General features: G+C 40.3%; 1 pseudogene; it reads right to left on the reverse strand.

Moving 5' to 3' along the window:
• Positions 1-473: 473 nt before the first annotated feature.
• Positions 474-1,147, reverse strand: LOC126061303 (protein FAM204A-like; annotated as a pseudogene).
• Positions 1,148-17,326: the final 16,179 nt, after the last annotated feature.

Here is a 17,326-nt window from a genome sequence, read left to right on the forward strand (position 1 = left end):
CAGTCAACAATTACTTTTATAACATTTAAGTAATTAAAGTCTGCAGTGAGACTTCCTTAGCTCTTATGACCAAGCCATCATAAACAAACACCAGTCTTCCAAAGCACATTCTAGAGCCAGTGCAGTTAGATGACATACAGACAAGAAAGTGCAAGGAGCTTACTGGCTGTGCTATACCAGGTGGATGAGGAGCAAAACGACTTTCTACTGTAGGTCTACGTAAATAAATAAATGAATCCTATCATTTCTTTCTGTGTGTATGCTTAGATTTCTTGTACCAATCACAGAATGCTCTGCTTCAGTAGCTCCTTAGAAAACGACTGAAAACATTTGATAATCAACTCCCAAATTTTATGCTTAGTTTTTCTACTTTTATTAGTTTCTTGGCATATTTAGCATAAGCAGGAAAATCTTTTCAGTAAATCGAGCACTTGGGAGTCAAAAAGATCTTGAAACACTCTAGCAAGTTACTTCTATCCCATGTTGGTTTTGGTTTCCCATCTCTTCTTTGCTACAAATCCGCATACAAATTTCTTCTTTTTTCAAACAACCTGTGAATTTTCCGCATCCTTTTTGGCTTTTCCGAAGTTGAGGCAGGCGATAGCTTTGGCAATTTTAACACCAAGCTCTCGAGTAGCCAGCGGGTTCCTTGTCCATCTCAATATCCCATTCTTGCACAGCCTGGGCTATGCTTTTTTCAAGACCTGACTTGTCGTTGATTTCTTTTTTACAGGGGATTGAACCGACTCCAAAATACTGAGTAAGCGCCTTCCGCTGGGTTTCGTTAGAGGATGTTCACTACGAGGTGTCGCTTCTTGCTTCAATTTACCTTTCCTGGAGCATTTCCTTTTTTCCTCCTGAATCTCGAGGTTGAGGTTTGCAGTTCAGAATGATTTTTATGCAGTTACTGAGATTTATCCCGCATGTGTAAGGAAGTTCTGGAAGGGTACTCTGTATAGGCATTTGCATTTGGCTCTGTTTCGGTTTTTGGTCTGTCTCTCGGGAAATCTGAGATTTCTGTTTCTCTAGTCATCTCATCTTTAGCTTCCTGTAAGTGAAGTCCAGAGCTTTCTGATACGGCTTCATCTTCAGAATTTAACTCAACATCACTTTCATTTAGGCCAAGAGGTAGCAGCTCACTCCACATCCCTTATTTGGTGAAGCAGTATTCTTTATCTCATGTTCATCAGAGGCTCTGATTAATATCGGCTGGTTGGGAAGCCAGCAACCGTCTTAAGGCCCTGTCAACATCTGTATGCATATTTTTAAATGTTTGCATCTAGAAGTTGAATTACCCATTTAAAAAACATCTCAATTGTAAAAGGGGTGTAAAAATGAATACAGATTAAATTGTTGTGAGAACTGGGATAAAGCAGGTGAAATTTAAAATACTTTAGTTTTTAAAATAAAGGAAGGAGCCCTGGTGGCTTAAGTACTCAGCTGCTAACAGAATGGTTGGCGGTTCAAACCCACCTAGTGACCTGCTTCTGTAAAGATTACAACCAAGAAAACCCTATGGGGCTGTTCTACTCTGTCACAAGGGGTTGCTGTGAGTTGGAAATCGACTAGAGGGCACTTAACAGCAACAACAAAATACAAGGATGGAGAAGATATATTCTTTGCCCCCAAGGATGGTCGTATAGCTCCACGTGGTTAAACCTAGAAATGTACTCACTCCCTCTTGTTCACAGCACACAAGGCACAAGATTGTACCGGGAGTAGGTTACTGACCTGATGGCCAGAATCTTGTCATGAAATAGAGCACAGAAAAATGACAGTTTTCTGTTCCAGAATGATCAGTTGGCAGCCATTCATTTTATTGATTTATTTTTTGTCTACAAATGGATTTGTGAACTGGAGAAGCACTTCATTGTTTTCAAATAGAAGCCGTTTGGACATTGTCATTGAAAAAATCTATTGCTCAGCTGGTCCTGAAATAAACTGTGTGATTTTCTTCAAGCTTGGACATTCTGGTTCAAAATCTATTTGAGAAATAGGTGGTTGAATGGCAAATGTCAGAAAAATGATTTAAGGCTATACTTGTGAAATTATTTGAGTTTTTGGTAACAGAAGATTAATGGCCACAGCAATCTGTGGTTTGGAGCTTGACTTGACTTGAAGTTTGCTTCTAGCTTCAATTTGACAAGTATTTATCTAGAGCGCCCTATATTCCTAACACTGTTTTAGATGTTAAAAGGGCTTCTAAAGAGATACTAGATAACATTCAGTCCCTGTGCTCAATAAGGTTTTTTTTTTTTTTTTTTTCTTCCTTTTAGCAGAAATATCCAAAGCAGAATGGGAGTCTTCATTTCCATGTAATAAAACCAGGGCAGGAAGAAATCCATGCTGGGTGGGGTTGTCATGGAGAGGGGGGACCTCAGGTGAACTTGAAAGGATTAAGTACCCAGTATGTGAGAAGACACCAAAATGAATTATTTTCAGTAATAACAGTGATCTCCGTTTCCTCATGGCTAGACAGACTCAAATCTTAATTGTACATTGCAATGGGAAAATTAAACAGTGAATATAAAACCATGCAAACGTGCAGACAGCTAAAGATTTCTACTTAACCATTTGTTCCTTGATAAGTCACCTTTTTATAATGAAAACTGGGGGCAGGAACTGGCTTCTGAAAACATCAAATAAACTCTCTGAGGTGTGAAAAATTAAATCTCCTTCTACTTTTAGCCTGGGGATTGTGCTGGACCCAGGCACAACAGGAACACTCCCCCTGGGTGTTGGCAGAAGCTGGGTGTTGTCATGAGCTCCCTTGGAAGAACTTGAAAAATAAGCAGAAAAGTGTTTTGAAGGAAGTTAATTATATATATATCCCAGGTGGTGCAGCGGTTAAGTGCTTGCCTGCTAACTGAAGGGTTGGTCGTTTGAACCTACCAGCCTTTCTGTGGAAGAAAGTTGTGGCAGTCTGCTGCCATACAGATTACAGCCTTGGGAATTCTATGGGGCAGTTCTACTTTGTCCTGTAGTATCGTTATGAGTCCCAATCAACTTGATGGCAACGGGTTTGGTTTTTTTGGTTTATATACACATGCGTGTGTGTTTATATTTATTTACATATGCACCTAAATACATACAGGCAGTTGCAGCCAAGTCAATTCCGACTCGTGTTGACCCTATGTGTTGCATTGTAGAACTGTGCCCCATAGGGTTTTCAAGGGTGGGATCTTTCTTCTGAGGCACCTCTGGGTGGGTTTAAACCGTTGACTTTTTGGTTAGTAGTTGAGCGCTTAAACATTTGTGCCACCCAGGGACCACACACACACACACACACACACACACACACACAAACCCATTGTCATCTAATTTTGACTCATAGCAGCACCATAGGACAGAGTAGAGCTACCTCATACAGTTTCCGAGGCTGTAATCCTGAAGGAAGCAGACTGCCACAGCTTTCTGCCCAGGAGGGGCTGGTGGTGCCAACTGCTGAGCGCTTCACCACCGCACCACCAGAGCTCCTTCACACACACACTCAAATTCTTTAATAATTTATGAAACATAATTTTAAAACAGTTTCATGATTTATAAAACTACAATCCATTGACAAAGCTGACACCAATTTCCTGACACCACAGATCACAGCCTGTGGGAAGCTGTATTTCCTCCCCACTCCTCTCCAGTCGGTGGGCACCTGCCTGCCTTGCCGACAGTCTCCCGTGTGACCGTTGTCATTGTCAGAAAGGAGAGATGGAAAGCAGTGCTGGGCTGCTGGTAGCCGCGTCTTTTGTAAAACACATCTCCCCCTCCGCACCATAGGGCTTTACCTTTAAGCCTGGGAGCCAAGGGCGGTTCCTTTTGAACTAGGCTAGTGGCCAGCACCGTGGCCCCAACAAAATTAATGAAATGACTAATTAGATGCAGAATATTACGCTACCATTACAGTCCCCTAAGGTGTAAAAATGTGACAGCCTCCATTTAAGGAGCTTATGGTCTGAAGGAAATACAAACAGACCTCAATTTCCTTTTTTCTCACTTGAGTGAGTATCCCTAAAACCGTTCTGTCAAATCAGTAAGGTTCTGTCAGGGAGAATAAGCTCCTTTTAGTATGTATGCAGAAAGAAACCTAAAGAGTTAGAGCAGTGAGCACAAGTCACTTTCCAAAGACGTAGTAGAGGCCCCTTACAATAAATAGCATCCCTACAGAGATTACCCAGTCTTCTCATTCCTCCATCTCGAATCCAAAGCGTGCACCATTCACCTAAGACACTGACAGCATAATATTAAAAACATAGAAAATTAATGGTTGCGACCTTTTTAAGAGGATGTGTACATGAAGGGAGAGGCTCCAGGTTCTGAACCTGAAGAGCCCTATTTGATAGATATGAATAATGCATTTCTCAGAGAGCAACCCTCTAATTTCAAAAATAATTGAACTACATGGTGCTTTTATGTGAGTAACCCAGTGTGGAAGTCTACCGATAGCACTTAAAAGAATTTAAATTTCTGAGTATAAACACTGAAGATATCTACCATAGTGGTTTCCCCAAGTTGTTTTGGGATAAAAATATGGTAGCATTTAAGAGTTCTTTTTCAGTTATTTGTGTTCTTGCCTTTCTTTTCTATCCATGTTGACTCCGTGAAGTCAAAGACCAGCAGCCCATGACCAGTTTGGGAGTTTGCACTAAATTTGCGTGCGCTAAAGAAGGGAGGCATTAGAGCAAGGCAAATTTTCATGGATCTTACTGCCAGGCCACTTTAAGTGTTGATAAGGAAAAATATCTCTTCTAAATTTTAAAAAGCAAAGATGTCACTTTGAGGATTAAGTTGCACCTAATCCAAGTCATGATATTTTCATTCGCCTCATGTGCATGTGAAAGCTGGACAATGAAAAATGAAGACAAAGAAGAAATTATGCATTCAAATTTGTGGGCTTGGCAAAGAATGCTAAATATATTGTGGACTGCCAGAAGAACAAACAAATCAGTCTTAGAAGAAATAACATTCAAAATACTCCTTAGAAGCAAGGATGGTGAGATTTCAGCTTGGTGACTCTGGACACGTCACCAGGAAAGACCAATCACTAGAAAAGGACATCATATTTAGTAAGATAGAGGGTCGGCAAAAATAAGGGAAACCCTCAGTGAGATGGGTTGACACAATAACTACAGCAATGGACTCAAGCACGCTAATGATCGTGAAGGTGGCGCAGGATGGGACAACATTCTGTTCTGTTGTATGTAAGGTTGCCATGAGTTGGCAACTGACAGCAAATAATAACAACAAGGCCAGGTGACCAGCTGGGTGTTATACAGAAAGCAAGGGTGCTCTCAGACCACCAGAATCAACTGCCAGACCTTGCATTGTGTTATAGGCTCCTTTGAGCTGGTCCCCTCCTACCTGGGGCATGCTTTGAAATTGTCTTATATGGTCCTCAGATTTTAGTTGTTGTTTTGATCCCTGATGCACCTTTGCCCAGGCCCTGTTCATCTTTCTCTCTTTATTCTGTTTTCCCAAAGAACCTTGACGGAATGAGCTCAGCTCTCATCATCTGCTTTTGCGTCTCAGCTGCACACTTTGCTCCCCCTCAACTATGTAGTTCTGAAAGCCCTCAATTTTGTAACTCTCGGGAAAGACACAGTACCCCTGGGTGGAAAGCCTGTTCTAGCCTCTTTAGCACCTCCAGACACCAACTACAGAGGCTGTGCAGGTTAGGCTGTTGCCTTCAGGCTCCTGGCAGCACTATTTTTCACGAAACTGGGCACTCCAGTTGCTGTTAATCTTCAGGGTTCCACTATTGAAAGAAAGCAGGAAACAGAATAAAATGTGCTCTGGGAAAAGAACTTTGAAAAAATGATTTGAAAGCCATCTCCCCAAATTCTGAGTTCTGTGTCAAGGCATGTGATACAAATTACTTGATTATCATAAAGGGTGAATGTGACAAAAAACGTGATGTGGTACCAACACCTGGCTTCTTTTCACGTTATAGAACTAATGAGGTTCAAAGGCTCCTTGATCAAAAAACGTCTTTCCCAGTAGCTTGCCATTGTCTTGGAAAATTCAAATTTTCATCTCCGGAGGCCTCTGTTCAAATGCAGCTATCTTTTCTGGGAAGCAGACGTACAAATTAATCACCATTAATGTAGTAAATGCAATAAGTGATTCTGTGTCCCAGCAGAAAAGGCTTCTGAAAAAAGAAAACATAGAACAAGTATGTTTTAATGATAGAATGAGTTGAGAACGTTTTCGAGGTAAGCTGTCCAATAGCATAGACACTAGCCATGTGTGGCTATTTAAACTTAAATTCAAATTTAACTTAACTAAATAATTTAGTTCCTCAGTCACAATAGCCACATTCCAAGTGCTCCATAGTCAGACTTGACTAGTGGCTGCCATCTTCACAGTACAGACTTAAAACATCTCTGTTATTGCTGACAGTGTTATTGGGCAGCTCTGGCCTAGTGTACAGGGGATGTAATGGAGACAGCATGTGTCATGGATTGAATTATGTCCCCCCAAAAATGTGTGCGTCAACTGGGTTAGGCCATGATTCCTAGTATTGTGTGGTTGTCCTCCATTTTGTGATTGTAATTTTATGTTGAGAGGATTAGGGTGGGATTGTAACACCACCCTCACTCAGGTCACCTCCCTGATCCAAAGTAAAGGGAGTAAAGGGGTATGGCCTGCACCACCTTTTATCTCTCAAGAGATGAAAGAAAAAGGAAGCAAGCAGACTTTGGGACCTCATACACCAAGAAAGCAGCACCAGGAGCAGAGCGCGTCCTTTGAATCCGGGGTCCCTACACCTGAGAAGCTCCTCGACCATGGGAAGATTGAGGACAAGGACCTTTTTCCAGAGCCGGCAGAGACAGAAAGCTTTCCCCTAGAGCTGATGCACTGAATTTGGACTTTTGCCTACTTTACCACGAACAAATAAATTTCTCTTTGTTAAAGCCATCCACTTGTGGTATTTCTTGACTAAAACAGCATGTCTAAAGGGAGGGTCTCTATTTGTGCTTGGAATTCAAAGAGCACCAAAGAAATTACTGGAAAGGAGGTGGGGGAGGGGAAAGGGCTCCAGCAGAGAAATGGGATCACATGAAGTAGAAGTGGCATTGGCTATTTCACAATTTTGCCTGGATTCTCATGATTATATGTTCTGCTTGGAAAAAGCAGAATTTTCCAGTTAGTCATCTGTAGGTTCTAATTCTGGCTCTGCCCACCACTGCCTGCGTGGCTGGGGGCAAGTAATCTAACTCTTCTTAACTTCTTATCTGTAAAATGGAGATAATAATTTCCACAGCGCACCATTCTCATGAGGATTGAAGAGAATATATGTGGAACGTCTGGTATGTTGTAGACATTCGATAAATTGGAAATATTATATGGAGCCGCTGGATAGTGCAAACAGTTAAGAGCTCGGCTACTAGCTAAAAGGTTGATGGTTTCAACCTACCCAGAGGTGCTTTGGAAGACAGGTGTGGTGATCACCTTCCGAGAGGTCACAGCATTGAAAGCTCTGTGGAGCAGTTCTACTCTGCACGCATTGGGTCACCATGTGTTGGAATTGATTTGATGGTAATTTTAATACCATCACCAACATATCATAGAGTCCATTAATATACCGTGGGGCACTGACTGTGACACACACATTTTTGTACCTGTATCAGGTAGGAGGAAACCCTGGTGGTGTGGTAGTTAAGAGCTACGGCTGCTAACCAAAAGGTCGGCAGTTGAAATCCACCAGACGCTTCTCGGAAACCCTATGGGGCAGTTCTACTTTGTCCTTTAGTGTCGCTATGAGTCAGAATTGACTCAATGGCAACGGGTTTGGGTTGGTTATCAGGTAGGAACTCCATAAATAGTTATTGGATTTAATTTAACTGGAATACTCCCTCCCTCTCTTTTTCATATGCTCACTTTCACTATGAATAAGGATCTTGTGAATGAAAGATGCTGTGCACATGCTGATATTATTGGTATTGCAAGAGTAATTAACATGAAATAGGATCAGAAGACAATGCTCCCTTGGAAGCTAATCTTTTTAAGTTAATGGAATTGAAATATTATAATTCATGTAAAGCACTTAAATGGTACTGCTTGGACAGTTAGTGCTTGTTATTTATATTTGAATTTTAAAAATCACGTCCTTCATAGAATTGCTTGAGGGCATAAGTACAAAGAATGAATACATTAATTATCATAAATGAATCATTAAACAGAAACAGTAATTAACATCTTAAGCTAATATCTTTTTTTGAACAGTAGCCCTAGCGTTCCTCTACTGGGAAAAGTTGGTTAAAAGAGGAGATAATTGGTAGAATATTGGATCTGAAAATGAAATCACATGAGTTCATCTAGTCTATTCCACTGCCTTCATATTTAAAGCCATGTGGACAACAGAGGGCTCGTCATAGTAAAGCTCTTTATAAGATATACCCTTTTTTTTTTTTAGGCTTGCACCCACTGTAGAGTTACAGAGCTTTGGAACACTTGCCCCAGATGGGCAGATGTGCGCGTGAGGCCCAAGACGCTGAGAGGCTGAGAAACCAGGAAGCAGAAGCTGAAGTGACAGAGAACACAAGAAGCTGAGCTACCTCAGTCTCAAAAGTTATGGCCATGACCTCAGGGGTTTCAAAGGTGGAGCCGTGGCCTCCTACGTTTCTAAGGGTGGAGTTGTGACTCAGATGGACTAGGAGAATGGTGTGCCTAAAGCCAAGAGAGCAGAGTTGCTGTCCCAGTGGGTCTGGATGGCAGAGCTGAAGCCCAGGGCCAAGAGGCCTCCACTCAGAATCCAGAGTGTGGCCAATACCTAGAGGCTGGAGGGCAGGGTTATTGTGTTAATTGTCTCAGAGAACAGAGGATCATTTTCAAAGCTTTGAGGGCTACGGTAATGTGTTCTGCTGACTTGCTTGGTACCTGTTATGCCTTCTTTTCCTCCCAGTTTCTCCCATTTGTAATGGAAACGTCTAGCTTGTGCCTGTTCTGCCATGGTACCCTTGGAAGCAGATAACTTGTATTCTAGATTTCACAGATGAAGAAGAATTTTTGGAATTTGGACTTAGAGTTAAAATTTTGCTATGATATGATGGGGTGAATATGTTTTGCATGTTGCAAGGATGTGATTTTTTTGGAGGCCAAATGGTGGAATGTCATGGATTAAATTATGTCCCCCCAAAAATGTATCAGCTTTGTTAGGCCATGTGTGGTTGTCCTCCATTTTGTGATTTTCCTATGTATTATAAATCATAATCTTTGCCTGTGGTTAAAAGGATTAGGGTGGGATTGTAACATCACCCTTACCCAGGTCACCTCTCTGATCCAACATAAAGGGAGTTTTCCTGGGGTGTGTCCTCCACCGCTTTTTTTCTCTTGAGAGATAAAAGGAAAGGGAAGCAAGCAGCAAGTGAGGAACCTCATACCAACAAGAAGGAAGCGCCAGGAGCGGAGTACATTCTTTGGACACGGGGTCCCTCTACCTGAGAATCTCCTCAACCATGGGAAGATTGAGGACAAGGACATTCCTCCAGAGCCGACAGAGACAGATTCCCCTTGGAGCTGATGCCCTAAATTTGGACTTGTAACCTACTAGATTGTGAGAAAATAAATTTCTCTTTGTTAAAGCCATCCACTTGTGGTAATTCTGTTATAGCAGCACTAGATGACTAAAACGCTTGCATATGAGCAATTGCTAGTCTGTTCTACAGTCAGTCCCTGGCTTGTTCTGACTGATGATATTGAGCTTTTCCATTGACTCTTTCCACAGATGTAGTTGATTTGATTCCTGTGTATTCTGTCTGGGAAGGTCACTGTTTATGTTGTTGAGAAAAGGTATTTGCAATGAAGAAGTCGTTAGTCTTGCAAAATTCTATCATGTGATCTCCAACATCCTTTCTATCACCAAGGCCATATTTTCCAACTACTGATCCTTTTTCTTTGTTTCCAACACTCACATTCCAATCACGAGTAATTATCAATGCATCCTGATTGCATGTTTGATCGATTTCAGACTGCAGCAGCTGATAAAAATCTTCTATTTCTTCATCTGTCACTTTGTCATACTGTGAGGGCTTGCGTGTTGCCGTGATGCTGGAAGCTATTCCACCGGTATTCAGACAGCTGCAGGGTCACCCACGGAGGACAGATTTCAGCTGAGCTTCCAGACTAAGACAGACTAGGAAGAAGGGCCCGGCATCTACTTCTGAAAAGCATTAACCAGTGAAAACCTTATGAATTGCAGTGAAACATTGTACGATATAGTGCTGGAAGAAGAGCCCCCCAGACTGCAAGGCACTCTAAAGATGACTGGGGAAGAGCTGCCTTCTCAAACTAGAGTCAACCTTAATGACGTGGATGGAGTAAAGCTTTTGGGACCTTTATTTCCTGTTGTGGCATGACACAAAATGAGAAGAAACAGCTGCAAACAGCCCTGAATAATCAGAACCTGGAATGTACGAAGTATGAATCTAAGAAAATTGGAAATCATCAAAAATGAAATGGAACCCATAAACATCGATATCCTAGGCACTAGTGAGCTGGAATGGACTGGTATTTGGCCATTTTGAATCAAACAATCATATGATCTACTATGCTGGGAATGACAACTTGAAGAGAAATGGTATTGCATTCATCATCACAAAGACCATTTCACGATCTATCCTGAAGTACTATGCTGTCAGCGATAGGATAATATACCTATGGCTACAAGGAAGACCAGTTAATATGACTATAATTCAGATTTATGCACCAACCACTAAGGCCAAAGATGAAGATATTGAAGGTTTTTATCAGCTTCTGCAGTCTGAAATTGATTGTACATGTAATCAGGATGCATTGATAATTACCCGTGATTGGAATGCAAAAGTTGGAAAACAAAGAAGAAGAATCGGTACCTTGGTGATAGAAATGATGCTGGGGATTGCATGATAGAATTTTGCAACACCATGACATCTTCATTGTAAATACCTTCTTTTCACGAACATTGTGACTATACACATGGACCTCACCAGATGGAACACACAGGAATCAAATCTTCTACATTTGAGAAAAGAGATGATGGAAAAGCTCAATATCAGCAGTCAGAACAAGGCCAGGGGTTATTTATGGAACAGACCATCAATTGCTCATATGCAAGTTCAAGCTGAAGCTGAATAAAATTAGAACAAGTCCATGACAGCCAAAGTATAACCTTGAGTTTAGAGACAATCTCAAGAATAGAGTTGATGTGTTGAACCCTAATGACAGAAGATCAGTTGATTTGTGGAATGACATCAAGGATATCATACATGAGGAAAGCAAGAGGTCATTCAAAAGACAGGAAAGAAAGAAAAGACCAAAATGGATGTCAGAAGAGACTCTGAAACTTGCTCTTGAATTTTGAGCAGCTAAAGCAAAAGGAAGAAATGATGAAGTAAAAGAACTGAACAGAAGATTTCAAAGGGTGGTTCAAGAAGACAAAGTAAAGTATTATAATGACATGTGCAAAGACCTGGAAATAGAAAACCAAGAGGGAAGAACGTGCTCAGCTTTTCTAAAGCTGAAAAAACTGCAGAAAAAATTCAGGCCTCAAGTTGCAGTTGCAATAATGAAGGATTCAATGAGGAAAATATTAAATGATGCAGAAAGCATCGAAAGAAGATGGAATGGAGGCAGGACCAAGATGGCAGAATAGACAGATGCTTCTGGCGAGTCCTCTTACAACAAAGATCCCCCCCCAAAAAAGTGAAATTAGTATATTAATGACAAGCTAGGAGCCCTGAACATCAAAGGCAACCTTAGAAAACGAACTGAGCGTCAAGGGGAGGAAGGGCAGTTCAGAAGCAGAGAAGAGTTACCAGACCTGAATCGCTCGGAGCACCCAGGCAACACTTCTGGAGCAGCTGCGGCGGGCTGATACTAGCATTTGGCCACAGTTTCCTCAGGGAGAAGCAGCCAGCCACACAGCCTACTCACACCTCTGGAACCAGAGAAGAATGGTGCTCTGGGCAAAAGCTAAATACTTGGTGTATATTTTACTGCACCCGTTGCCCCTAAGCTGGCTTCAGCAGCTGTTGATTTCCCTGGGCCTGAGATAGGCCATGTCAACCCCCTAGAGCCATCCCCCCAGCCTTGGAGAAGGAATAAATTTGCAATAGGGGGAAGAGATAATTTGCCCGCTCTGCTAACTGGGGGAGCTCAGAACAGAAGTGGCTCCATCCAGGCATAAATTGTCTGTGGACTTTGAGTACCTTTCCCCCCTGCATGGTTCTGTGTGGGCCTATTTCAGGAGAATAGGCCCTTGTTGGCAGACTATAACTGTTTCAGCTCTGTGGTGGAGAGGTGGGTGATGTTTGACACCACTTTGCCTATTAAACAAGGTCCTCACCTACCCACATCAAGGGCCTAAGGACTAGTGGCTCCACTCGGGTCACCCAGCCACCTACAATAGGGGTCCAAGGATAACTGGTACCTCCCAGTCCTTACAACAAAAAACATTGGATGCCCATGGTCTGTCTGCAGAACCCACCCATCTGTACGCTGTAGGGAACTGGGACACGCTTTCATCAGAGACACTTGGGGGATGATTCTCAGCCACCTGCCTTGTTCAGAGCATGACCCCCTGCTGCAACCAGATACCAGTACCTGCACCAATCACCACTGCCCCTCTAAGACTGTAGGACAGAGCCTGTACCACGCACTTGATCATCAGCTACCTGGAGACCTGAGCTGAATTCATACAAGAAAAGTGAATGGACTCATAGACTGATATAGCTGGTAACACCTCTAGCCATCTGGGGACAGGATGTTAGAGCTCCAAAGGCAAAAATAATCAACCTACCTCACTCAAGCAACCCATTGGCCATATCAAAACAAAACAAAGCAAGAAGCTATGATACAGTAAGCAAACATAAAATAAACTAATACAATAACTTATAGGTGGCTCAGAGATAACAGTCAATATCAAGTCACATAAAGACACAGACCATGATCACCTCAACAAGCTCTCAAAACAAAGAATCAAGGGATCTTCTAGAAGAGAGTGCCTTCCTGGAATTACCGGAGGCAGAATACAAAAGATTGATATACAGAACCCTTCAGGACATCAGGAAGGAGATCAGGCAATACTCAGAACAAGCCAAGAAACATGCAGATAAAGCAGTTGAAGAAATTAAAAAGGTTATTCAGGAACATAATGGAAAATTTAATAAGCTGGAAAAATCCATAGACAGACAGCAATCAGAAATTCAGAAGATTAACAATAAAATTACAGAATTAGGCAACTCAATAGAAAGTCAGAGGAGTAGAATAGGGCAAGTGGAAGGCAGAATTTGTGAACCTAAAGATAAATCACTTGGCACCAATATATTTGAAGAAAAATTAAGTAGAAGAATTAAAAAAAATGAAGAAACCTTAAGAATCATGTGGGACGCTATTAACAGAAGTTACCTACGAGTGATTGGAGTTCCAGAACGGGGAGGGATAACAGAAAATGCAGAGAGAATTGTTGAAGATTTGTTGGCAGAAATCTTCCCTGACAGCATGAAAGGTGAGGAGATATCTATCCAAGGTGCTCATCGAACTCCACATAAGGTAGATTTTAAAAGAAAGTCACCAAGACATATTATAATCAAACTTGCCAAAGCCAAAGATAAAGAGAAAATTTTAAGAGCAGCTAGGGATAAATGAAAAGTCACCTACAAAGGAGAGTCAATAACAATAAGCTCAGACTACTCGGCAGAAACCATGCAGGCAGGAAGGCAATGGGATGACTTATATAAAGCATTGAAGGAAAAAAATTGGCAGCCAAGAATCGTATATCCAGCAAAACTGTCTCTCAAATATGAAGGTGAAATTAAGACACTTCCAGATAAACAGAAGTTTAGGGAATTCGTAAAAACCAAACCAAAACTAAAGGAAATACTAAAGGGATTTCTTTGGTTAGAAAATCAACAATATCAGGTATTGACCCAAGACGAGAACACTGGGCAGAGCAATCAGAGGTCAACCCAGGCAGGGAAAGCACAAAAATAAATCAAGATAAAAAAATGCTCAATACAGGGAAACTGCTATGTTATTATGTAAAAGAAAGAAGAAAAAAAAAGAAGACAACATTAAAACAATAAAAAGGGACTAAGAAATGTAGTCATAGATCTTTCATATGGAGAGGAAGACAAGGTGATACAAAGAAATGAAAGTTAGGTTTAAATTTAGAAAAATAGTGGTAAATATTAAGGTAACCACAAAGGAGACAAATTATCCATCACGTTAAAATAAAATACAAGAAAAAACTAGAGACTCAGCAGAAACAAAATCAACAACAACCAAAATGAGGAAAAGACAATATCTAAAGATACTGTCACCACAAAAATTAAGTGGGAAAAAGAATCTGTCAAGAACACACAAAAAAAGACATCAAAATGATAGCACTAAATTCATACCTATCCATAATTACGCTGAATGTAAATGGACTAAAAATGCAGCAATAAGTGACAGAGAGTGACAGAATGGATTAAAAAACACGATCCGTCTATATGCTGCCTACAAGAGCCACACCTTAGACTTAAAGACACAAACAAATTAAAACTCAAAGGATGGAAAAAAATACATGACACAAACAACAATCAAAAAAGACTAAGAGTGGCAATATTAATTTCTGACAAAATAGACATTAATGTTAAATCCATCATAAAGGGTAAGGAAGGGCACTATATAATGCTTAAGGGGACAATACACCAGGAGGATAGAAATGTATTAAATATTTATGCACCCAATGACATGGCTGAAAGATACATAAAACAAACTCTATCAGCACTGAAAAATGAGATGGACAGCTCCACAATAATAGTAAGAGACTTCAACACACCGCTTTTCGTATAGGACAGGACATCCGGAAAGAAGCTCAATAAAGACGCGGAAGATCTAAATGCCACAATAAACCAACTTTACCTCATAGACTTATACAGAACAGTCCACCCAACAGCAGCCAAGTATACTTTCTTTTCTAATGCACATGGAACATTCTCTAGAATAGACCACATATTAGGTCATAAAGCAAGCCTTAGCAGAATCCAAAACACTGAAATATTACAAAGCATCTTCTCTGATGATAAGGCCATAAAAGTGGAAATCAATAACAGAAAAAGCAGGGAAAAGAAATCAAACACTTTGAAACTCAACAATACCCTGCTCAAAAAAAACAAAAACTGGATTATAGAAGACATTAAGGAGGGAATAAAGAAATTCATAGAATCCAATGAGAATGAAAACGTTTTTCTATCAGAACCTTTGGGACACAACGAAAACAGTGCTCAGAGGTCAATTTATATCAATAAGTGCACACGTACAAAAAGAAGAAAGGGCCAAAATCAAGGAATTACCCCTACAACTTGAACAAATAGAAAGAGAGCCACAAATGAAATCCTCAGGCACCAGAAGAAAACAAATAATAAAAAATAGAGCAGAACTAAATGAAATAGAAAACAGAAAAACAATTGAAAGAATTAACAAGATCAAAAGCTGGTTCTTTGAAAAAATCAACAAAATTGATAACGCATTGGCCAAACTGACAAAAGAAAACCAGGAGAGGAAGCAAATACACTGAATAAGAAATGAGATGGGCGATATTACAACAGACCCAATTGAAATTAAAAGAATCATATCAGATTACTATGAAAAATCATACTCTAACAAATTTGAAAACCTAGAAGAAATGGATCAATTCCTAGAAACACACTACCTACCTAAACTAAAACAGAGGTAGAACAAGTAAATAGACCTGTAATAAAAGAAGAGATTTAAAAGGTAATGAAAAAACTCCCAACAAAAGAGAAGCCCCGGTCTGGACGGCTTCACTGCAGAGTTCTTCCAAACTTTCAGAGAAGAGCTAACACCTCTACTACCAAAGGTATTTCAGAGCATAGAAAAGTACAGAATACTCCCAAACTCATTCTATGAGGCCGGCATATGCCAGATACCAAAACCAGGTAAAGACACCATAAAAAAAGTTACAGACCTATATCCCTCATGAACTTAGATGCAAAAATCCTCAACAAAATTATAGCCAATAGAATTCAACAACATATCAAAGAGATAATTCACCATGAAAGTGGGATTCACACCAGGTATGCAGGGATGGTTCAACAGTAGAAAAACAACTAATGTAATCCATCATATATATAAAACAAAGAGACAAGAACCAAATGATTTTACCGATAGATGCAGAAAAGGCATTTGACAAAGTTCAACACCCATTTGTGATAAAAACTCTCAGCAAAATAGGAATAGAAGGAAAATTCCTCAACATAATAAAAGGCATTTATACAAAGCCAATAGCCAACATCATCCTAAATGGAGAAAGCCTGAAACCATTCCCCTTGAGACTGGGAACCAGACAAGGATGCCCTTTACCACCATCTTATTCCACATTGTGCTGGAGGCCCTAGCCAGAGCAATTAGGCTAGATAAAGAATTAAAGGGCATCCAGACCGGGAAAGAAGAAGTAAAAGTATCTCTATTTGCAGATGACATGATCTTACACACAGAAAAGCCTAAGGAATCTTTAAGAAAACTACTGAAACTAATAGAAAAGTTCAGCAGAATATCAGGATACAAGATAAACATACAAAAATCAGTTGGATTCCTCTACACCAACAAAAAGAACATTGAAAAGGAAATCAACAAATCAATACCATTTACAGTAGCCCCCAGGATGATAAAATACTTAGGAATAAATCTTACCAGAGATGTAAAAGACCTATACAAAGAAAACTACAAGACACTACTGCAAGAAATCAAAAGATACCTACCTAAGAAGAAAAACATACCTTGTTCGTGGATAGGAAGACTTAACATTATAAAAATGTCTATTCTACCAAAAGTGATCTATAGATTTAATGCAATTCCCATCCAAATTCCAATGACATTTCTTAAAGAGATGGAGAAATGAATCACCAGCATCATATGGAAGGGAAAGAGGCCCTGGATAAGTAAAGCATTACTGAAAAAGAAGAACAAATGGGAGGCCTCACTCTACCTGATTTTAGAACCTATTATACTGCCACAGCAGTCGTAACACCATGGTAATGGTACAACGGATTCATTGAAGAATGGAACAGAGTTGAGAATCCAGAGATAAATAAATCCACATATGAGCAGTTGAAATTTGACAAAGGCCCAAAATCAGTTAAAAGGGGAAAAGACAGTCCTTATAACAAATGTTGCTGGCATAACTGGATATCCATCTGTTAAAAAAAATGAAACAAGACCCATACCTCACACCATGCACAAAAACGAACTCAAAATGGATCAAGGACATAAATACAAAATCTAAAACAATAAAGATCATGGAAGAAAAAATATGGACAAAGTTAGGAGCCCTAAGACATGGCATAAA

Source organism: Elephas maximus, chromosome 18 (genome assembly GCF_024166365.1).
Source record: "Elephas maximus indicus isolate mEleMax1 chromosome 18, mEleMax1 primary haplotype, whole genome shotgun sequence".
Classification (NCBI taxonomy): domain Eukaryota; kingdom Metazoa; phylum Chordata; class Mammalia; order Proboscidea; family Elephantidae; genus Elephas; species Elephas maximus.